Source organism: Somniosus microcephalus, chromosome 23, assembly GCF_052327205.1.
Source record: "Somniosus microcephalus isolate GS21.2 chromosome 23, FLI_Smic_1.0, whole genome shotgun sequence".
Classification (NCBI taxonomy): domain Eukaryota; kingdom Metazoa; phylum Chordata; class Chondrichthyes; order Squaliformes; family Somniosidae; genus Somniosus; species Somniosus microcephalus.
The window spans coordinates 2,011,019-2,035,099 of record NC_141009.1 but is presented as its reverse complement, the minus strand read 5'-3'; the positions used below and the strand labels follow the sequence as shown (position 1 = coordinate 2,035,099).

At 57.9% G+C, this 24,081-nt stretch overlaps 1 protein-coding gene across 1 annotated transcript in view; it reads left to right on the top strand.

The window, feature by feature from the left end:
- The window catches only part of LOC147101530 (collagen alpha-1(V) chain-like), a 484,676-nt gene that overhangs the window by 93,754 nt on the left and 366,841 nt on the right, over positions 1 to 24,081 (top strand). The gene's annotated exons all lie outside the window — the stretch shown is intronic.

Below are 24,081 nucleotides of genomic sequence, written 5' to 3'. Positions count from 1 at the left end.
CCAGCACTGACTGTGTGTATAACAGGACTGAGTGTCCCAGCACTGACTGTGTGTGTAACAGGACTGAGTTTCCCAGCATTGACTGTGTGTGTAACAGGACTGAGTGTACCAGCACTGACTGTGTGTGTATAACAGGACTGAGTGTCCCAGCACTGACTGTGTGTGTAACAGGACTGAGTGTCCCAGCACTGACTGTGTGTGTAACAGGACTGAGTGTCCCAGCACTGTCTGTGTGTGTAACAGGACCGAGTGTCCCAGCACTGACTGTGTGTGTAACAGGACCGAGTGTCCCAGCACTGACTGTGTGTGTGTAACAGGACTGAGTGTCTCAGCACTGACTGTGTGTGTGTAACAGGACTGAGTGTCCCAGCAGTGACTGTGTGTGTAACAGGACTGAGTGTCCCAGCACTGACTGTGTGTGTATAACAGGACTGAGTGTCCCAGCACTGACTGTGTGTGTGTAACTGGACTGAGTGTCCCAGCAGTGACTGTGTGTGTAACAGGACTGAGTGTCCCAGCACTGACTGTGTGTGTAACAGGACTGAGTGTCCCAGCATTGACTGTGTGTGTAACAGGACTGAGTGCCCCAGCACTGACTGTGTGTGTAACAGGACTGAGTGTCCCTGCACTGACTGTGTGTTTAACAGGACTGAGTGTCCCAGCACTGACTGTGTGTGTAACAGGACTGAGTGTGTAACAGGACTGAGTGTCCCAGCACTGACTGTGTGTGTGTAACAGGACTGAGTGTCCCAGCACTGACTGTGTGTGTAACAGGACCGAGTGTCCCAGCACTGACTGTGTGTGTAACAGGACTGAGTGTCCCAGCACTGACTGTGTGTGTAACTGGACTGAGTGTCCCAGCACTGACTGTGTGTGTAACAGGACTGAGTGTCCCAGCACTGACTGTGTGTGTAACAGGACTGAGTGTCCCAGCACTGACTGTATGTGTGTGTAATAGGACTGAGTGTCCCCGCACTGACTGTGTGTGTAATAGGACTGAGTGTCCCCGCACTGACTGTGTGTGTAACAGGACTGAGTGTCCCAGCACTGACTGTGTGTGTAACAGGACTGAGTCTCCCAGCACTGACTGTGTGTGTAACAGGACTGAGTTTCCCAGCATTGACTGTGTGTGTAACAGGACTGAGTGTCCCAGCACTGACTGTGTGTGTATAACAGGACTGAGTGTCCCAGCACTGACTGTGTGTGTAACAGGACTGAGTGTCCCAGCACTGACTGTGTGTGTAACAGGACTGAGTGTCCCAGCACTGACTGTGTGTGTAACAGGACTGAGTGTGTAACAGGACTGAGTGTCCCAGCACTGAATGTGTGTGTGTAACAGGACTGAGTGTCCCAGCACTGACTGTGTGTGTAACTGGACTGAGTGTCCCAGCACTGACTGTGTGTGTAACAGGACTGAGTGTCCCAGCACTGACTGTGTGTGTAACAGGACTGAGTGTCCCAGCACTGACTGTGTGTATATTATACGAGTGAGTGTCCCAGCACTGACTGTGTGTGTCACAGGACTGAGTGTCCCAGCACTGACTGTGTGTGTAACAGGTCTGAGTGTCCCAGCACTGATTTTGTGTGTAACAGGACTGAGTGTCCCAGCACTGATTTTGTGTGTAACAGGTCTGAGTGTCCCAGCACTGATTTTGTGTGTAACAGGACTGAGTGTCCCAGCACTGACTGTGCATAACAGAACTGAGTGTCCCAGCTGGTGTGTAAGGACGGGTCATTGTGGTTTGAGTGTGTGCTGGTGTTTAAGGACGGGCCATTGTGTGTTGAGGTTGAGTGTGTGCTGGTGTGTAAGAATGGGTCATTGTGGGTTGTGGTTGAGTGTGTGCTGGTGTGTAAGGACGGGTCATTGTGGGTTGTGGTTGAGTGTGTGCTGGTGTGTAAGGACAGGTCATTGTGGGTTGTGGTTGAGTGTGTGCTGGTGTGTAAGGCGGGTCATTGTGGGTTGTGGTTGAGTGTGTGCCGGTGTGTAAGGATGGGTCATTGTGGGTTGAGTGTGTGCTGGCTTGTAAGGACGGGTCATTGTGGGTTGAGGTTGAGTGTGTGCTGGTGTGTAAGGATGGGTCATTGTGGGTTGTGCTTGAGTGTGTGCCGGTGTGTAAGGACGTGTCATTGTGGGTTGTGGTTGAGTGTGTGCTGGTGTGTAAGGACGGGTCATTGTGGGTTGAGTGTGTGCTGGCTTGTAAGGATGGGTCATTGTGGGTTGTGGTTGAGTGTGTGCCGGTGTGTAAGGATGGGTCATTGTGGGTTGAGTGTGTGCTGGCTTGTAAGGACGGGTCATTGTGGGTTGAGGTTGAGTGTGTGCTGGTGTGTAAGGACGGGTCATTGTGGGTTGTGCTTGAGTGTGTGCCGGTGTGTAAGGACGTGTCATTGTGGGTTGTGGTTGAGTGTGTGCCGGTGTGTAAGGACGGGTCATTGTGGGTTGTGCTTGAGTGTGTGCTGGTGTGTAAGGACGTGTCATTGTGGGTTGTGGTTGAGTGTGTGCTGGTGTGTAAGGACGGGTCATTGTGGGTTGAGGTTCAGTGTGTGCTGGTGTGTCAGGACGGGTCATTGTGGCTGAGGTTGAGTGTGTGCTGGTGTGTAAGGACGGGTCATTGTGGGTTGAGTGTGTGTTGGTGTGTAAGGACGGGTCATTGTGTGTTGAGATTGAGTGTGTGCTGGTGTGTAAGGACGGGTCATTGTGTGTTGAGATTGAGTGTGTGCTGGTGTGTAAGGACGGGTCATTGTGGGTTGAGTGTGTGCTGGTGTGTACGGACGGGTCATTGTGTGTTGAGGTTGAGTGTGTGCTGGTGTGTAAGGACGGGTCACTTGTGGGTTGTGGTTGAGTGTGTGCTGGTGTGTAAGGACGGGTCATTGTGGGTTGTGGTTGAGTGTGTGCTGGTGTGTAAGAACGGGTCATTGTGGGTTCAGCTTGAGTGTGTGCTGGTTAGTAAGGACGGCTCATTGTGGGTTGTGGTTGAGTGTGTGCTGGTGTGTAAGGCGGGTCATTGTGGGTTGTGGTTGAGTGTGTGCCGGTGTGTAAGGATGGGTCATTGTGGGTTGAGTGTGTGCTGGTTTGTAAGGATGGGTCATTGTGGGTTGAGGTTGAGTGTGTGCTGGTGTGTAAGGACGGGTCATTGTGGGCTGTGGTTGAGTGTGTGCCGGTGTGTAAGGACGTGTCATTGTGGGTTGAGGTTGAGTGTGTGCTGGTGTGTAAGGACGGGTCGTTGAGGGTTGAGTGTGTGCTGGTGTGTAAGGACGGGTCATTGTGTGTTGAGGTTGAGTGTGTGCTGGTGTGTAAGGACGGGTCATTGTGGGTTGAGGTTGTGTGTGCTGGTGTGTAAGGACGGGTCATTATGGGCTGAGGTTGAGTGTGTGCTGGTGTGTAAGAATGGGTCATTGTGGGTTGTGGTTGAGTGTGTGCTGGTGTGTAAGGACGGGTCACTTGTGGGTTGTGGTTGAGTGTGTGCTGGTGTGTAAGGACGGGTCATTGTGGGTTGTGGTTGAGTGTGTGCTGGTGTGTAAGGACGGGTCATTGTGGGTTGAGGTTGAGTGTGTGCTGGTGTGTAAGGACGGGTCATTGTGGGTTGTGGTTGAATGTGTGCTGGTGTGTAAGGCGGGTCATTGTGGGTTGTGGTTGAGTGTGTGCCGGTGTGTAAGGATGGGTCATTGTGGGTTGAGTGTGTGCTGGCTTGTAAGGACGGGTCATTGTGGGTTGAGGTTGAGTGTGTGCCGGTGTGTAAGGACGTGTCATTGTGGGTTGTGGTTGAGTGTGTGCTGGTGTGTAAGGACGGGTCATTGTGGGTTGAGGTTGAGTGTGTGCTGGTGTGTACGGACGGGTCATTGTGGGCTGAGGTTGAGTGTGTGCTGGTGTGTAAGGACGGGTCATTGTGGGTTGAGTGTGTGCTGGTGTGTAAGGACGGGTCATTGTGGGTTGAGGTTGTGTGTGTGCTGGTGTGTAAGGACGGGTCATTGTGGGTTGTGGTTGAGTGTGTGCTGGTGTGTAAGGACAGGTCATTGTGGGTTGTGGTTGAGTGTGTGCTGGTGTGTAAGAATGGGTCATTGTGGGCTGAGGTTGAGTGTGTGCTGGTGTGTAAGGACGGGTCATTGTGGGCTGAGGTTGAGTGTGTGCTGGTGTGTAAGGACGGGTCATTGTGGGCTGAGGTTGAGTGTGTGCTGGTGTGTAAGGACGGGTCATTGTGGGCTGAGGTTGAGTGTGTGCTGGTGTGTAAGGACGGGTCATTGTGGGCTGAGGTTGAGTGTGTACTGGTGTGTAAGGACGGGTCATTGTGGGCTGAGGTTGAGTGTGTGCTGGTGTGTAAGGACGGGTCATTGTGGGCTGAGGTTGAGTGTGTGCTGGTGTGTAAGGACGGGTCATTGTGGGCTGAGGTTGAGTGTGTGCTGGTGTGTAAGGACGGGTCATTGTGGGCTGAGGTTGAGTGTGTACTGGTGTGTAAGGACGGGTCATTGTGGGCTGAGGTTGAGTGTGTGCTGGTGTGTAAGGACGGGTCATTGTGGGCTGAGGTTGAGTGTGTGCTGGTGTGTAAGGACGGGTCATTGTGGGCTGAGGTTGAGTGTGTGCTGGTGTGTAAGGACGGGTCATTGTGGGCTGAGGTTGAGTGTGTGCTGGTGTGTAAGGACGGGTCATTGTGGGCTGAGGTTGAGTGTGTGCTGGTGTGTAAGGATGGGTCATTGTGGGCTGAGGTTGAGTGTGTGCTGGTGTGTAAGGATGGGTCATTGTGGGCTGAGGTTGAGTGTGTGCTGGTGTGTAAGGATGGGTCATTGTGGGCTGAGGTTGAGTGTGTGCTGGTGTGTAAGGATGGGTCATTGTGGGCTGAGGTTGAGTGTGTGCTGGTGTGTAAGGATGGGTCATTGTGGGCTGAGGTTGAGTGTGTGCTGGTGTGTAAGGATGGGTCATTGTGGGCTGAGGTTGAGTGTGTGCTGGTGTGTAAGGACGGGTCATTGTGGGCTGAGGTTGAGTGTGTGCTGGTGTGTAAGGACGGGTCATTGTGGGCTGAGGTTGAGTGTGTGCTGGTGTGTAAGGACGGGTCATTGTGGGCTGAGGTTGAGTGTGTACTGGTGTGTAAGGACGGGTCATTGTGGGCTGAGGTTGAGTGTGTGCTGGTGTGTAAGGACGGGTCATTGTGGGCTGAGGTTGAGTGTGTGCTGGTGTGTAAGGACGGGTCATTGTGGGCTGAGGTTGAGTGTGTGCTGGTGTGTAAGGACGGGTCATTGTGGGCTGAGGTTGAGTGTGTGCTGGTGTGTAAGGACGGGTCATTGTGGGCTGAGGTTGAGTGTGTGCTGGTGTGTAAGGATGGGTCATTGTGGGCTGAGGTTGAGTGTGTGCTGGTGTGTAAGGATGGGTCATTGTGGGCTGAGGTTGAGTGTGTGCTGGTGTGTAAGGATGGGTCATTGTGGGCTGAGGTTGAGTGTGTGCTGGTGTGTAAGGATGGGTCATTGTGGGCTGAGGTTGAGTGTGTGCTGGTGTGTAAGGATGGGTCATTGTGGGCTGAGGTTGAGTGTGTGCTGGTGTGTAAGGATGGGTCATTGTGGGCTGAGGTTGAGTGTGTGCTGGTGTGTAAGGATGGGTCATTGTGGGTTGTGGTTGAGTGTGTGCTGGTGTGTAAGGATGGGTCATTGTGGGCTGAGGTTGAGTGTGTGCTGGTGTGTAAGGATGGGTCATTGTGGGCTGAGGTTGAGTGTGTGCTGGTGTGTAAGGATGGGTCATTGTGGGCTGAGGTTGAGTGTGTGCTGGTGTGTAAGGATGGGTCATTGTGGGCTGAGGTTGAGTGTGTGCTGGTGTGTAAGGATGGGTCATTGTGGGCTGAGGTTGAGTGTGTGCTGGTGTGTAAGGACGGGTCATTGTGGGCTGAGGTTGAGTGTGTGCTGGTGTGTAAGGACGGGTCATTGTGGGCTGAGGTTGAGTGTGTGCTGGTGTGTAAGGACGGGTCATTGTGGGCTGAGGTTGAGTGTGTACTGGTGTGTAAGGACGGGTCATTGTGGGCTGAGGTTGAGTGTGTGCTGGTGTGTAAGGACGGGTCATTGTGGGCTGAGGTTGAGTGTGTGCTGGTGTGTAAGGACGGGTCATTGTGGGCTGAGGTTGAGTGTGTGCTGGTGTGTAAGGACGGGTCATTGTGGGCTGAGGTTGAGTGTGTGCTGGTGTGTAAGGACGGGTCATTGTGGGCTGAGGTTGAGTGTGTGCTGGTGTGTAAGGATGGGTCATTGTGGGCTGAGGTTGAGTGTGTGCTGGTGTGTAAGGATGGGTCATTGTGGGCTGAGGTTGAGTGTGTGCTGGTGTGTAAGGATGGGTCATTGTGGGCTGAGGTTGAGTGTGTGCTGGTGTGTAAGGATGGGTCATTGTGGGCTGAGGTTGAGTGTGTGCTGGTGTGTAAGGATGGGTCATTGTGGGCTGAGGTTGAGTGTGTGCTGGTGTGTAAGGATGGGTCATTGTGGGCTGAGGTTGAGTGTGTGCTGGTGTGTAAGGATGGGTCATTGTGGGTTGTGGTTGAGTGTGTGCTGGTGTGTAAGGATGGGTCATTGTGGGCTGAGGTTGAGTGTGTGCTGGTGTGTAAGGATGGGTCATTGTGGGCTGAGGTTGAGTGTGTGCTGGTGTGTAAGGATGGGTCATTGTGGGCTGAGGTTGAGTGTGTGCTGGTGTGTAAGGATGGGTCATTGTGGGCTGAGGTTGAGTGTGTGCTGGTGTGTAAGTAGCGAGCTCTTTCCAGGAATCTGGGAGGCCTGGCATGGCAGCCAACCCTGTCTGTACTTGGCCCCGTTCAAAGGTCAGCCTCGATTTTTCCAAGAGCTTTGCTAACCTCTCTTGGCAACTCTTGCTGGCTCTTCCCGGTCTCCCTGCTGCCAGGACGCAAGCTGGGCCAGCCAGTATTCCAGATTTCGGGAATCATGTTAGGGTGATAGGGTTGTCAGTTCTGCACATTGTAATTTTTGCTGAAGGTGGAGGCTGTGGTCGGTGGAAAGATGTGAAGTAAATTTCTAGCATTGAATGCTTCAAGGCGTGACTGCTCCCTGTTACCTTGCCTGTCCTGGAGAGGTCAGGAAACTTCTCTTGGCACATGAGGAGGTGGAACTGACTGCCAGGGCCACCTCTGTCCACGAGCCTGGGCCATTTCCTCATGGAACTCCTTCACTTTAGGGCCAAAAGGTTGGATCCTCCTTTGCATTTCAGCCAGTAATGCCTCAGCTGAGGGGTCAAAGAACGGTCATGCCAGTATAGTCCCAGTACACAACAAAATCAGACCAGATGTTGTGACCAGCTGGACTCAGCTATGGTTCATAATGGAGCAACATTGCCCTTGTGAAGCTGAGTGGTAAAATCAACAACAACTTGCATTTATATAGCGCCTTTAACAGAGTAAAACGTCCCAAGGCGCTGCACAGGAGCGTTATCAGACAAAATCTGACCCCGAGCCAAAGAAGGAAACAATTAGGGCAGGTGACCAAAAGCTTGGTAAAAGAGGTCGGTTTTGAGGAGCGTCTTAAAGGAGGAGAGAGGGGCGGAGAGGTTTAGGGAGGGAATTCCAGAGCTCGGGGCCCCGGCGGCTAACAGTATTGTCAGTGTAATAGCTTTCGATGTTAGTGTTAGTCGCATCACCTGTCGAATCGTTACTGAGCATCAGTTGAAGAGAATCTCTGGCTTATTAACTCACTAACCAGCTTGGTGCAAAATGACAAATAATTCATTGAACGTGGTATCTAAGATTGGAGTAAAGCTGGAGGTTGTCAGGGAGGCTTTGCGTTCTCTGCCTGGGTGACTGTCCTTCACTGGGAGCTTTCTGATTACTGGTGCCATTGTGTGATGGTCGGAATGACAGCGCTGATTGCAGGGGCATTCATTCAGTAAACTGCGGCCACGGTAATGAGCTGTTCAACTCTTTCGGCGAGGGAGAGGGCAAAGCCCTAGGAGGTTCTGGCGGGTGTATTAACGGTGGAACGTACGTACGCCATCATTCAGGCCTTGCGACATAGATGCACCACTACAATGGCGCAAGTCTCCAGGAAATTCTGGGCCACTGAGTTAACCCACACGCACACAATTTTCAGGAGAGGTTTAGGGAGGGAATTCCAGAGCTCGGGGCCCAGGCAGCCGAAGGCACGGCCGCCAATGGTGGAGCGATTAAAATCAGGGGCTGCTCAAGAGGCCAGAATTGGAGGAGCGCAGAGATCTCAGGAGGTTGTAGGGTTGGAGGAGGTTACAGAGATAGGGAGGGGCGAGGAGGGCCATGGAGGGATTTGAAAACAAGGGTGAGAATTTTGAAATCGAGGCGTTGTTGGACGAGGAGCCAGTGTACGTCAGCGAGCACACGGGGTGATGGGTGAACGGGATTGGGTGTGAGTTAGGACACGGGGCAGTGAGCACAGGGGGTGATGGGTGAACGGGACTGGGTGTGAGCTAGGACACGGGGCAGTGAGCACAGGGGGTGAGGGGTGAACGGGACTGGGTGTGAGTTAGGACACGGGGCAGTGAGCACAGGGGGTGATGGGTGAACGGGACTGGGTGCGAGTTAGGACACGGGGCAGTGAGCACAGGGGGTGATGGGTGAACGGGACTGGGTGCGAGTTAGGACACGGGGCAGTGAGCACAGGGGGTGATGGGTGAACGGGACTGGGTGCGAGTTAGGACACGGGGCAGTGAGCACAGGGGGTGATGGGTGAACGGGACTGGGTGTGAGTTAGGACACGGGGCAGTGAGCACAGGGGGTGATGGGTGAACGGGACTGGGTGTGAGTTAGGACACGGGGCAGTGAGCACAGGGGGTGATGGGTGAACGGGACTGGGTGTGAGTTAGGACACGGGGCAGTGAGCACAGGGGGTGATGGGTGAACGGGACTGGGTGTGAGTTAGGACACGGGGCAGTGAGCACAGGGGGTGATGGGTGAACGGGACTGGGTGTGAGTTAGGACACGGGGCAGTGAGCACAGGGGGTGATGGGTGAACGGGACTGGGTGTGAGTTAGGACACGGGGCAGTGAGCACAGGGGGTGATGGGTGAACGGGGCTCGGTGCGAGTTAGGACACGGGGCAGTGAGCACAGGGGGTGATGGGTGAACGGGACTGGGTGTGAGTTAGGACACGGGGCAGTGAGCACAGGGGATAATGGGTGAACGGGACTGGGTGTGAGTTAGGACACGGGGCAGTGAGCACAGGGGGTGATGGGTGAACGGGACTGGGTGTGAGTTAGGACACGGGGCAGTGAGCACAGGGGGTGATGGGTGAACGGGGCTCGGTGCGAGTTAGGACACGGGGCAGTGAGCACAGTGGGTGATGGGTGAACGGGACTGGGTGTGAGTTAGGACACGGGGCAGTGAGCACGGGGTGATGGGTGAACGGGACTGGGTGTGAGTTAGGACACGGGGCAGTGAGCACAGGGGGTGATGGGTGAACGGGACTGGGTGTGAGTTAGGACACGGGGCAGTGAGCACAGGGGGTGATGAGTGAACTGGACTGGGTGTGAGTTAGGACACGGGGCAGTGAGCACAGGGGGTGATGGGTGAACGGGACTGGGTGTGAGTTAGGACACGGGGCAGTGAGCACAGGGGGTAATGGGTGAACGGGACTGGGTGTGGGTTAGGACACGGGGCAGTGAGCACAGGGGGTGATGGGTGAACGGGACTGGGTGTGAGTTAGGACACGGGGCAGTGAGCACAGTGGGTGATGGGTGAACGGGACTCGGTGCGAGTTAGGACACGGGGCAGTGAGCACAGAGGGTGATGGGTGAACGGGACTGGGTGTGAGTTAGAGCACAGGGCAGCAGAGGTTTGGTTGAGCTGAAGTTAATGGAATTTCCCGATTGTAAAGGACAATGTTACACCAAAATAAATAAACTGGTTTATAAACACTTCTTCCTGAAGATTGGATCTTGTTGAACACTGTGAACTCTTCATCACATCACCGGGGGACCTGGTCTCAGATCCCGCACGCTCTGTGTGAAACCCCCTCTGTTTCTGCTTGGAACCCGCGAAGGGTGTGAGCGTGTAACGGGGGGTAAAGCCCACGAGTAGGGTCGCCACCTCCAGCTGGACATATTCCTGCAGGTTTCATCACATGACCTCCTGCCTCTCACCGCCGCGTCCCCGCAGTCCCGCCATTGGTCGCCCGACATGACAATCCTCACAGTGCCCGCCTTCCTGCACCAATCAGGAAACAAATCATCTGTTCATCCCCTGATTGGACGATTCTTGATTGTCAGTCAAACAGCCTTTTATCCCATGTCCAATACTTTTCTAACTAATCAACAAATAATTTTTAACGCCCCCGATGATTTTTCTCCCAGGTTTTGCTCTCAGTGTCCTAGAGATTCGTCTTTCATTTCTGGAGGGTTGGCGACCCCAGACTCTGGCCAGACTGACCGCACTCTACCCGCCCCCCCCCCCCCGCCACCGTCACCGCCCCCCACCGTCAACCCCCGGGCCCATCGCCCCCCGCCCAGAGCTCCCCCCCGGGTCCATCCCCCCCCGGCCCATTCCCCCATCCCAGAGGCCCATCCCCCCCCCCGCCCAGAGCTCCCCCCACCTGGCCCGCTCCCCCCACCTGGCCCATTCCCCCCCCCCACCCCCCGGGCCCATCCCCCCCCGGGCCCATCCGCCCCCCCCCCCCCGCCGAGCCCATCCCCCCCCCCGGGCTCATCCCCCCCCCGGGTCCATCCCCCCCCACCCCCCCCGGGCCCATTCCCCCCCCCCCGGGCCCATTCCCCCCCCCCCGGGCCCATTCCCCCCCCCCCGGCCCAGAGTATGATCAGACACACCTTCCCGGCTGTTGTAAGCCTCTATTTATAAAGCCCAGGGGTTTCCCACCTTCTCACCTTGCCCTCCCGGCTGCGAACACTTGTGTCTGTTCACCCCCGGGTCTCTCTGTTCCTGCCCCCTCTTTAAAATTGTACAGTATGTATATTGATGGGCAGCCTGTGGGCACGATTCCCTGATGTACACGGCAGGCGGGCGAGGCTTTGTGCTGTCGGGGCGCCCACCCTCACCTGACATTTACCGCGACCTTGGGCACCATGTTTCCACGGAACTACAACCCCGGAATGGGATTCCAACTCACCAAACCACTTCCCAACCCTTCCCACTGTACAGGGTCGCCGCTCCAACAAAAACACTGAACTCTAAATTCCTGTTCCAGATGTAAAATGTTGGGAGATGTCGGCTGATTTATGAGGATCAGCGAGTTAACCGCGTTACCAGCCTGTACTCAGTGAGCAGCATAGTTCTGGAATGAGATCATTTTGTGGAAAGTGACTGACTTTATTCCGTCTGTTCTCTGCTTTCTGTCTCTCTGGGCCCACTGGCCTCTTGTGCCAATCTTTCTCTCCCTCCCTCCCTCTCTCTCTTTGTTCGACTCTAACACGACCCTGCAGGAAACAAGTCTCGGGGGTCACGTTATCGAGTTAGCAAGATTGTAAAGGGCACGAATAACGTGAGCCCCAATAAATAGTTTGATGCAACCACAAACTCTGTGACCAGGGGCAACATCCAAAGCTCAGAAAAGGAAAGGGACCCAGAGAGTTTACATTTACCTACTTCACATAGAGGGTGGGACTGACAGCCCAGGGAGGGGGTGGAGGGGGAGAGTGTCGGCAAATCTGGGAGGAGTACAAGGCATAGAGTATGGGGTGGAATTGGGGGTTTAAGGTTAGATGTGGGGTGGGATTGGGGGTTTAAGGGTAGATGTGGGGTGGGATTGGGGGTTTAAGGGTAGATATGGGGTGGGATTGGGGGGTTTAAGGGTAGATATGGGGTGGGATTGGGGGGTTTAAGGGTAGATATGGGGTGGGATTGGGGGTTTAAGGGTAGATATGGGGTGGGATTGGGGGGTTTAAGGGTAGATATGGGGTGGGATTGGGGGTTTAAGGGTAGATATGGGGTGGGATTGGGGGGGTTTAAGGGTAGATATGGGGTGGGATTGGGGGGTTAAGGGTAGATATGGGGTGGGATTGGGGGGTTTAAGGGTAGATATGGGGTGGGATTAGGGGTTTAAGGGTAGATATGGGGTGGGATTGGGGGTTTAAGGGTCGATAAGGGGTGGGATTGGGGGTTTAAGGGTAGATATGGGGTGGGATTGGGGGTTTAAGGGTAGATATGGGGTGGGATTGGGGGTTTAAGGGTAGATATGGGGTGGGATTGGGGGTTTAAGGGTAGATATGGGGTGGGATTGGGGGTTTAAGGGTAGATATGGGGTGGAATTGGGGGGTTTAAGGGTAGATATGGGGTGGGATTGGGGGTTTAAGGGTAGATGTGGGAGTGGGGGGGTTTAAGGGTAGATATGGGGTGGGAGTGGGGGGGTTTAAGGGTAGATATGGGGTGGGATTGGGGGTTTAAGGGTCGATAAGGGGTGGGATTGGGGGTTTAAGGGTAGATATGGGGTGGGAGTGGGGGGTTTAAGGGTAGATATGGGGTGGGATTGGGGGTTTAAGGGTCGATAAGGGGTGGGATTGGGGGTTTAAGGGTAGATATGGGGTGGGATTGGGGGTTTAAGGGTAGATATGGGGTGGGATTGGGGGTTTAAGGGTAGATATGGGGTGGGATTGGGGGTTTAAGGGTAGATATGGGGTGGGAGTGGGGGGGTTTAAGGGTAGATATGGGGTGGGATTGGGGGTTTAAGGGTCGATAAGGGGTGGGATTGGGGGTTTAAGGGTAGATATGGGGTGGGATTGGGGGGTTTAAGTGTAGATATGGGGTGGGATTGGGGGTTTAAGGGTAGATATGGGGTGGATTCTCACTCAGACTGCTCTCCCTCAGGGACCCTCTACTTGCTCCCTCCTTGTTGTGATGAGGCCGAGATCTGGAACTTTGTGGCGCGGGCCTGGAGAACTGAGACTAGTGTCTCTCTGCGGAGGCGGTGGGGCCTAGAATCGGGGACCCCTCCCAGTCCATCACCTTCGGTTTTCTGATTGTAGCCTCATGTACATCCCAGCCTCCCTTCACTCTACCATTGATAGAGCTTTCGGTTCCGTGGACGCTGCTCCCTGGATCTCCCTCCCTACAAACCTTCCCCGTTCCACTTCTCCATTCAAAGCTTTCTTAAAACCCATATTTTCACCCAAACCTTTACTCTCCCCTCCCCCAAACACTCTTCTCCCTCAGTGTTACGTTCCTCTCGCTGCGAACCTGTGTGGTGCCTTGGGAGGGTTTGTGTGTTAAAGACGTTGGGGGAGAAATTCGGTTGGTTGCGCCACCCGTTAGCGCCTTAAGAGGGCGCTAAGTGGTTCGCAAGCCAACTGGCGCCCGGGCGCGGCACTGTCCACACCTCTCGCTAAATTCCACGGGACGTTAGTGGTGGCGATAACCGTTAGCGCTGCGCCACTACCGGTGGCGTCATTGGTGTGCGCAGCGCCCCGCTGACGCCCCGGCTGCGATATTTGGCAGCGTCTCCTGATTTACCGCCGGACTCTACCTGCGGCCGGGGAGGCGCAAATTAAAGGCGAGGTGCGGGGCGGCCATTTTTGTTGTTGGCCGCCTGCCAGCACCTGCCTGCGCTTCCGTCCCCGGCCTCCTGACCCCCCCACCCCGCGGAGTGCCGGCTGCGCTCCAAGAGCCCGGCACTTCTCCTCGGTGCCGGGCTCTTTTGCCGGCACTCTCGATCCTCAGGGGCCCCAGATCGCGCTGCACAAGGCCCCTCCCCTTTAAGAAGGGGAGGAAGGCCTGCAATACCGCAGCGTGACGTGCCGCATCGTGTGGCGCTGCAGCACGTTGCGCCACGATATTCAGTCGCAGCGCCCTCAGAGGGATGCGGGGCGCCTCCAGTAGCGCCGCGCATCCCTTTGGGGCGTTACCACTCAATTTCCGGCGGGCGGCCGCGAATGTTTCCGGGGCGCTACTTTTAGCGCCCTGGCGAGGCTGCCGCCCCAAACGAGGCAATACTCCATTTCTCCCCCGTTGTATAAATGCAAGTTCTTCTTCTCTGTATTCTGTGCTGAACGTCCAGGGGTTGACTTTTTTTCTGCCTACTTTGTGAGATTGGTTTCTGGCACAATCCCGAGTTTTTAAAAAAAAAATTATTCTGGGGATGTGGGCGTCGTTGGCGAGCCCACCATTTATTGCCCATCCCCGAGTTGCCCTGGGAATGTGGCGGTGAGCCGCCTTCTTCCTGAACCGCTGGTCGCGGGTTTGATACAAACTGAGCGACCACTTCAGAGGGTGGTTTAGAGTCAACCACGCTGGTGTGGGACTGGAAAGAAGAAAGACAGACGTGCATTTCTCCCGCGCCTTTCGCAATCTCAGGGTGTCTCAAAGCACTTCACAGCCAATGAAGTACTTTTTGAAGTGGAGTCACTGTTGTAATGTGGGAAATGTGCAGCCAATTTGCGCACAGCAAGCTCCCACAAACAGCAATGTGATAATGACCAGATCATCTGTTTTTGTTATGTGGATGAGGGATAAATATTGGCCCCAGGACACTAGGGTGAACTCCCCCCCAGCTCTTCTTCGAAATAGTGCCATGGGATCTTTTACGTCCACCTGAAAGGGCAGATGGGGCCTCGTTTTAACGCCTCATTTGAAAGACGGCACCTCCGACAGTGCGGTGCTCCCTCAGTACTGCCCCTCCGACAGTGCAGTGCTCCCTCAGTATTGCCCCTCCGACAGTGCGGCGCTCCCTCAGTACTGCCCCTCCGACAGTGCGGCGCTCCCTCAGTACTGCCCCTCCGACAGTGCGGCGCTCCCTCAGTACTGCCCCTCCGACAGTGCGGTGCTCCCTCAGTACTGCCCCTCCGACAGTGCAGTGCTCCCTCAGTACTGCCCCTCCAACAGTGCAGTGCTCCCTCAGTACTGCCCCTCCGACAGTGCAGTGCTCCCTCAGTACTGCCCCTCCAACAGTGCAGTGCTCCCTCAGTACTGCCCCTCCGACAGTGCAGTGCTCCCTCAGTATTGCCCCTCCGACAGTGCAGTGCTCCTCAGTACTGACCCTCTGACAGTGCGGCGCTCCCTCAGTACTGACCCTCCAACAGTGCAGTGCACCCTCACTACTGCCCCTCCGACAGTGCAGCGCTTCCTCAGTACTGACCCTCCGACAGTTCAGCGCTCCCTCAGTACTGACCCTCCAACAGTGCGGTGCTCCCTCAGTACTGCCTCTCCGACAGTGCGGCGCTCCCTCAGTACTGCCCCTCCGATAGTGCGGCGTTCCCTCAGTACTGCCCCTTCGACAGTGCGGTGCTCCCTCAGTACTGCCCCTCCGACAGTGCGACGTTCCCTCAGTACTGACTCTCCGACAGTGCGGTGTTCCTCAGTACTGCCCCTCCGACAGTGCGGCACTCCCTCAGTACTGCCACTCTGCCAGTGCGGCGTTACCTCAGTACTGCCCCTCCAACATTGTGCAGCGCTCTCAGTATTGCCCCTCCGACAGTGCAGCGCTCCCTCAGTAAGGCCCCTCCGACATTTCTGTGCTCCCTCAGTACTGCCCCTCCGACAGTGCAGCGCTCCCTCAGTACTGCCCCTCCGACAGTGTAGCGCTCCCTCAGTATTGCCCCTCCGACAGTGCGGTGCTCCCTCAGTACTGCCCTTCCGACAGTGCGGCGTTCCCTCAATACTGCCCCTCCGACAGTGCGGCACTCCCTCAGTACTGCCCCTCCGACAGTGCGACGTTCCCTCAGTACTGCCAGTCTGACAGTGCGGTGCTCCCTCAGTACTACCCCTCTGACAGTGCGGCATTCCCTCAGTACTGCCCCTCCGACAGTGCGGCACTCCCTCAGTACTGCCCCTCCGACAGTGCGACGTTCCCTCAGTACTACCCCTCTGACAGTGCGGCGCTCCCTCAGTACTGCCCCTCCGACAGTGCAGCGCTCCCTCAGTACTGCCCCTCCGACAGTGCAGCGCTCCCTCAGTACTGCCCCTCCGACAGTGCGGCGCTCTCTCAGTACTGCCCCTCCGACAGTGCGGCGTTCCCTCAGTACTGCCCCTCCGACAGTGCAGCGCTCCCTCAGTACTGACCCTCCGACAGTGCGGCGTTCCCTCAGTACTGCCCCTCCGACATTGCGGTGCTGCCTCAGTACTGCCCCTCCGACAGTGCGGCGCTCACTCAATACTGCCCCTCCGACAGTGCGGCGCTCCCTCAGTACTGCCCCTCCGACATTTTGCAGCTCTCCCTAAGTACTGCCCCTCCAACAGTGCGGCGCTCCCTCAGTACTGTCCCTCCAGCAGTGCGGCGCTCCTTCAGTACTGTCCCTCCGACAGTGCAGCACTCCCTCAGTACTGCCCCTCTTTCAGTGCAGCGCTCCCTCAGTACTGCCCCTCCAACAGTGCAGCGCTCCCTCAGTACTGCCCCTCCGACAGTGCGGCGCTCCCTCAGTATTGCCCCTCCGACAGTGCGGCGCTCCCTCAAGATTGCCCCTCCGACAGTGCAGTGCTCCCTCAGTACTGCCCCTCCCACAGTGCGGCGTTCCCTCAGTACTGCCCCTCCGACAGTGCGGCATTCCCTCAGTACTGCCACTCCGACAGTGCGGCGCTTCCTCAGTACTGCCTGTCCGACAGTGCGGCGTTCCCTCAGTACTGCCCCTCCGACAGTGCAGTGCTCCCTCAGTACTGCCCCTCCGACAGTGCAGCGCTCAGTATTGCCCCTCCGACAGTGCAGCGCTCCCTCAGTACTGCCCCTCCGACAGTGCTGTGCTCCCTCAGTACTGCCCCTCTGAAAGTGCGGCGCTCCCTCAGTACTGCCCCTCCGACAGTGCTGCGCTCCCTCAGTACTGCCCCTCCAACAGTGTGGCGTTCCCCCAGTACTGACTCTCCGCCAGTGCGGCGTTCCCTCAGTACTGCCCCTCCGACAGTGCGGCACTCCCTCAGTACTGCCACTCTGCCAGTGCGGCGTTGCCTCAGTACTGCCCCTCCGACATTGTGCAGCGCTCTCAGTATTGCCCCTCCGACAGTGCAGCGCTCCCTCAGTACTGCCCCTCCGACAGTGCAGCGCTCTCAGTATTGCCCCTCCGACAGTGCAGCGCTCCCTCAGTACTGCCCCTCCGACAGTGTGGCGTTCCCCCAGTACTGACTCTCCGCCAGTGCGGCGTTCCCTCAGTACTGCCCCTCCGACAGTGCGGCACTCCCTCAGTACTGCCACTCTGCCAGTGCGGCGTTACCTCTGTACTGCCCCTCCGACAGTGCAGCGCTTCCTCCGTACAGCGCTCCCTCAGTACTGCCACTCCGACCGTGCGGCATTCCCTCAGTACTGCCCCTCCGACATTGTGCAGCGCCCTCAGTATTGCCCCTCCGACAGTGCAGCGCTCCCTCAGTACTGCCCCTCCGACAGTGCAGCGCTCTCAGTATTGCCCCTCCGACAGTGCAGCGCTCCCTCAGTACTGCCCCTCCGACAGTGTAGCGCTCCCTCTGTACTGCCCCTCCGACAGTGCAGCACTCCCTCAGTACTGCCCCTCCGACAGTGCAGCACTCCCTCAGTACTGCCCCTCCGACAGTGCAGCGCTCCCTCAGTACTGCCCCTCCGACAGTGTAGCGCTCCCTCAGTACTGCCCCTCCGACAGTGCGGCGCTCCCTCAGTACTGCCCCTCTGAAAGTGCGGCGCTCCCTCCGTACTGCCCCTCCGACAGTGCTGTGCTCGCTCAGTACTGCCCCTCTGAAAGTGCGGCGCTCCCTCCGTACTGCCCCTCCGACAGTGCGGCGCTCCCTCGGTAATTTTTGTGTCGAAGTCCCTGGAGGATCTTGAACCCAGCACCTGCTGACGCAGAGGCGAGCATGCTACCCACTGAGCCACAGCAGACAGTGTGGAGTCACCTGTAGGCCTAGAGCGGGGAAGGACGGCAGGACCTGAGTGAACCAGTTGTGTTTTTCAGACAATCCAACAGCTCCACGAACATTATTTTTAAACTGAATTGAAATTCTCAAAGTGCCATGGTGGGTTTTGGACTTGACCTTCTCTGGAGGCATCAGTCTGTGGAACAGGCTCCCTCGGGGGATGGTGGGAGCAGTTCGTGTTGATTCATTCAAATGCAAATCAGTTAGATTTCTTTCAGAAACTTACATTTTGGGATCCAGTCTATGAGTAACTTGAGACACGATGTGTGGTTGGGGGCCATCAATATAAGACAGTCACTAATAAATCCAATCGGGAATTCAGGAGAAACTTCTTTCCCCAGAGAGTGGTGAGAATGTGGAACTCGCTCCCACAGAGAATGGTTGAGGCGAATAGTATCGAGGCATTTAAGGGGAGGCTGGATAAACACATGAGGGAGCGAGGAATAGAGGGTTATGGTGATAGGGTGAGATGAAGAGGGTGGGAGGAGGCTCGAGTGGAGCAGAAACACCGGCACGGAGCAGTTGGGCCGAATGGCCTGTTTCTGGGCTGTACATTCTCTGTGATGTGTAAAGTGTAGCGAGCTCGAGAGGAACGGGGTTTCTGGACCTCTGGTTTCCAAAGCGCTCTCCACCACTGGGGGTTTTCCTCGCCTTGTTTCTGGGTCTGTTGGAGACTCATTGATCGAGATTGATCACTGTGATTGGTCAATAACTCCATTATCGTTGGTTCATTGACTATGGGGGTGGGGAGTGGGGGTGGGGAGGGGGATGAGTAGTGGGGAGGTGGGGCGAGGGGGTGAGGAAACATAGAAACATAGAAGATAGGAGCAGGAGTAGGCCATTCGGCCCCTCGAGCCTGCTCCGCCATTTAATGAGATCATGGCTGATCATCCAAATTCAGTGCCCTGTCCCTGCCTTCTCCCCATATCCCTTGATCCCTTTAGCCTTAAGAAATATATCTAACTCTTTCTTGAATATATTTAATGAATTGGCCTCAACTGCCTTCTGTGGTAGAGAATTCCACAGGTTCACCACTCTCTGGGTGAAGAAATCCCTCCTCATTTCTGCCCTAAATGGCTTACCCCTTATCCTTAGACTGTGACCCCTGGTTCTGGACTCCCCCGCCATCGGGAACATCTTTCCTGCATCTAGTCTGTCTAGTCCTGTGAGAATTTTATAAGTTTCAATGAGATCCCCTCTCATTCTTCTAAACTCTAGCGAATATAAGCCCAATCGACCCAATCTCTCCTCATACGTCATTCCTGCCATCCCAGGTATCAGTCTGGTGAATCTTCGCTGCACTCACTCCATGGCAAGAACATCCTTCCTCAGATAAAGCGACCAAAACTGCACACAACACTCAAGATGTGGTCTCACCAAGGCCCTGTACAACTGCAGCAAGACATCCTTGTTCCTGTACTCGAATCCTCTCGCTATGAAGGCCAACATAACATTTGCCTTCTTAACCGCCTGCTGCACCTGCATGCTTAACTTCAGCGACTGGTGCACAAGGACACCCAGGTCTCGTTGCACTTCCCCTTTTCCCAATCTATTGCCGTTCAGATAATAATCTGCCTTCCTGTTTTTGCCACAGAAGTGGATAACCTCGCATTTATCCACATTATACTGCATCTGCCATGCATCTGCCCAATCACCCAACCTGTCCAAATCGTACTGGAGTTTCTCGGCATCCTCCTCACAGCACACACGCCCACCCAGCTTTGTGTCATCTGCAAACTTGGAGATATTACATCTAGTTCCCTCATCTAGATCATTAATATATATTGTGAATAGCTGGGGTCCTAGGACCGATCCCTGTGGTACCCCACTAGTCACTGCCTGCCACTCGCAAGAAGACCCGTTTATTCCAACTCTTTGCTCCCTGTCTGCCAACCAGTTCTCTATCTGGGGGGGTGAGGAGGGGGGTTGGGGCGAGGGGTAGGGAGTGGGGAGGGGGGTTGGGGCGAAGGGTGAGGGTTGGGGTGAGGGGGGGTGGGGAGGGGGTTGGAGTGAGGGGGGTGAGGAGGGGGAGTGGGGGTTGGGGCAAGGGGTGAGGGTTGGGGTGAGGGGGGGTGGGGAGGGGGTTGGAGTGAGGGGGGTGAGGAGGGGGAGTGGGGGTTGGGGCAAGGGGTGAGGGTTGGGGTGAGGGGGGTGGGGAGGGGGTTGGAGTGAGGGAGGGTGAGGAGGGGGAGTGGGGGTTGGGGCAAGGGGTGAGGGTTGGGGTGGGGAGGGGGTTGGAGTGAGGGGGGTGAGGAGGGGGAGTGGGGGTTGGGGCAAGGGGTGAGGGTTGGGGTGAGGGGGGGTGGGGAGGGGGTTGGAGTGAGGGGGGTGAGGAGGGGGAGTGGGGGTTGGGGCAAGGGGTGAGGGTTGGGGTGAGGGGGGGTGGGGAGGGGGTTGGAGTGAGGGGGGTGAGGAGGGGAGTGGGGGTTGGGGCAAGGGGTGAGGGGGGGTGAGGGTTGGGGTGAGGGGGGGTGGGGAGGGGGTTGGAGTGAGGGGGGTGAGGAGTGGGGGTTGGGGCAAGGGGTGAGGGTTGGGGTGAGGGGGGTAGGGAGGGGGTTGGAGTGAGGGGGGTGAGGAGGGGGAGTGGGGGTTGGGGCAAGGGGTGAGGGTTGGGGTGAGGGGGGGTGGGGAGGGGGTTGGAGTGAGGGGGGTGAGGAGGGGGAGTGGGGGTTGGGGCAAGGGGTGAGGGTTGGGGTGAGGGGGGGTGGGGAGGGGGTTGGAGTGAGGGGGGTGAGGAGGGGAGTGGGGGTTGGGGCAAGGGGTGAGGGTTGGGGTGAGGGGGGTGGGGAGGGGTTTGGAGTGAGGGGGGTGAGGAGGGGAGTGGGGGTTGGGGCAAGGGGTGAGGGTTGGGGTGAGGGGGGGTGGGGAGGGGGTTGGAGTGAGGGGGGTGAGGAGGGGGAGTGGGGGTTGGGGCAAGGGGTGAGGGTTGGGGTGAGGGGGGGTGGGGAGGGGGTTGGAGTGAGGGAGGGTGAGGAGGGGGAGTGGGGGTTGGGGCAAGGGGTGAGGGTTGGGGTGAGGGGGGGTGGGGAGGGGGTTGGAGTGAGGGAGGGTGAGGAGGGGGAGTGGGGGTTGGGGCAAGGGGTGAGGGTTGGGGTGAGGGGGGGTGGGGAGGGGGTTGGAGTGAGGGGGGGTGAGGAGGGGAGTTGGAGCGAGGGGGTGTCAGGTTTTCTGGATGATGGGTTATCAGTTCAGGCAGCTCTTTGCCTGGCTGGGCACCACAATGGCAGTGACTATTGGAAGTGCAGCCCTGTCTTGATGTGAGCCTCCCATGTACTCGGTTATCACCGCGGGTGAAACTGCTCTCTCCTTTCCGCCTTGGGTAGGTTGCAGCGTGTGGTTATTTACCAGGGAATTAACCAAAGGTTAAAGAGGAGGTGATGGAGAGCTGGAGAGCTGGTGGGAAAGCAGAGATGTGAGGTCAAACGTGATCTCATGCTTTCCCCTCCTCTGGTCTCCAAACAGCTTACAACAGTTTCATCACCTCCCGACAAGAGTGTTCTTACAAATTATTATTTAAAATCTCACTTATTTCTCTCATTTCTCCCGATGAGTTTTTAGTCATTTCTCTTCGACTGCCATTCGCGAGTTTCTCCGTTCCCGGTTCCTGCGTTTTCCTGTTCCATGTTTGTTTGCAGGCAGGAGGCAGGGCGCCCTGATTCCAGGACAGCCCAGGCCCCGGGTATCTCGGGACCCCACTGCCCACCCAGTGAGGTACTGAGCCACACGAAGCAGGACGGCCCAGGCCCCGGGTATCTCGGGACCCCACTGCCCACCCAGTGAGGTACTGGGCCACACGACGCAGGACGGCCCAGGCCCCGGGTATCTCAGGACCCCACTGCCCACCCAGTGAGGTACTGGGCCACACAACGCAGGACGGCCCAGGCCCCGGGTATCTCGGGGCCCCACTGCCCACCCAGTGAGGTACTGGGCCACACGACGCAGGACGGCCCAGGCCCCGGGTATCTCAGGACCCCACTGCCCACCCAGTGAGGTACTGAACCACACGACGCAGGGCGGCCCAGGCCCCAGGTATCTCGGGACCCCACTGCCCACCCAGTGAGGTACTGGGCCACACGACGCAGGACGGCCCAGGCCCCGGGTATCTCGGGACCCCACTGCCCACCCAGTGAGGTACTGGGCCACACGACGCAGGACGGCCCAGGCCCCGGGTATCTCGGGACCCCACTGCCCATCCAGTGAGGTACTGAGCCACACGAAGCAGGACGGCCCAGGCCCCGGGTATCTCGGGACCCCACTGCCCATCCAGTGAGGTACTGGGCCACACAACGCAGGAAGGCCCAGGCCCCAGGTATCTCGGGACCCCACTGCCCACCCAGTGAGGTACTGAACCACACGACGCAGGACGGCCCAGGCCCCGGGTATCTCAGGACCCCACTGCCCACCCAGTGAGGTACTGAGCCACACGAAGCAGGACGGCCCAGGCCCCGGGTATCTCGGGACCCCACTGCCCACCCAGTGAGGTACTGAGGCACACGACGCAGGACGGCCCAGGCCCCGGGTATCTCGGGACCCCACTGCCCACCCAGTGAGGTACTGGGCCACACAACGCAGGACGGCCCAGGCCCCAGGTATCTCAGGACCCCACTGCCCACCCAGTGAGGTACTGAACCACACGACGCAGGACAGCCCAGGCCCCGGGTATCTCGGGACCCCACTGCCCACCCAGTGAGGTACTGAGCCACACGAAGCAGGACGGCCCAGGCCCCAGGTATCTCGGGACCCCACTGCCCACCCAGTGAGGTACTGGGCCACACGACGCAGGACGGCCCAGGCCCCGGGTATCTCGGGACCCCACTGCCCACCCAGTGAGGTACTGGGCCACACAACGCAGGACGGCCCAGGCCCCGGGTATCTCGGGACCCCACTGCCCACCCAGTGAGGTACTGGGCCACACAACGCAGGGCGGCCCAGGCCCCGGGTATCTCGGGACCCCACTGCCCACCCAGTGAGGTACTGGGCCACACAACGCAGGGCGGCCCAGGCCCCGGGTATCTCGGGACCCCACTGCCCACCCAGTGAGGTACTGGGCCACACGACGCAGGACGGCCCAGGCCCCGGGTATCTCGGGACCCCACTGCGCACCCAGTGAGGTACTGAACCACACGACGCAGGACGGCCCAGGCCCCGGGTATCTCAGGACCCCACTGCCCACCCAGTGAGGTACTGGGCCACACAACGCAGGACGGCCCAGGCCCCGGGTATCTCAGGACCCCACTGCCCACCCAGTGAGGTACTGAACCACATGACGCAGGACGGCCCAGGCCCCGGGTATCGCGGGACCCCACTGCCCACCCAGTGAGGTACTGAACCACACAACGCAGGACGGCCCAGGCCCCGGGTATCTCGGGACCCCACTGCCCACCCAGTGAGGTACTGGGCCACACGACGCAGGACGGCCCAGGCCCCAGGTATCTCGGGACCCCACTGCCCACCCAGTGAGGTACTGAACCACACGACGCAGGACGGCCCAGGCCCCGGGTATCTCGGGACCCCACTGCCCACCCAGTGAGGTACTGAACCACACGACGCAGGACGGCCCAGGCCCCGGGTATCTCGGGACCCCACTGCCCACCCAGTGAGGTACTGGGCCACACGACGCAGGACGGCCCAGGCCCCGGGTATCTCGGGACCCCACTGCCCACCCAGTGAGGTACTGAGGCACACGACGCAGGACGGCCCAGGCCCCAGCTATCTCGGGACCCCACTGCCCACCCAGTGAGGTACTGAGGCACACGACGCAGGACGGCCCAGGCCCCGGGTATCTCGGGACCCCACTGCCCACCCAGTGAGGTACTGGGCCACACGACGCAGGACGGCCCAGGCCCCAGCTATCTCGGGACCCCACTGCCCACCCAGTGAGGTACTGAGACGCAGGACGGCCCAGGCCCCGGGTATCTCGGGACCCCACTGCCCACCCAGTGAGGTACTGGGCCACACGACGCAGGACGGCCCAGGCCCCGGGTATCTCGGGACCCCACTGCCCACCCAGTGAGGTACTGGGCCACACGAAGCAGGACGGCCCAGGCCCCGGGTATCTCGGGACCCCACTGCCCACCCAGTGAGGTACTGGGCCACACGACGCAGGACGGCCCAGGCCCCGGGTATCTCGGGACCCCACTGCCCACCCAGTGAGGTACTGGGCCACACGACGCAGGACGGCCCAGGCCCCGGGTATCTCGGGACCCCACTGCCCACCCAGTGAGGTACTGGGCCACACGACGCAGGACGGCCCAGGCCCCGGGTATCTCGGGACCCCACTGCCCACCCAGTGAGGTACTGGGCCACACGACGCAGGACGGCCCAGGCCCCGGGTATCT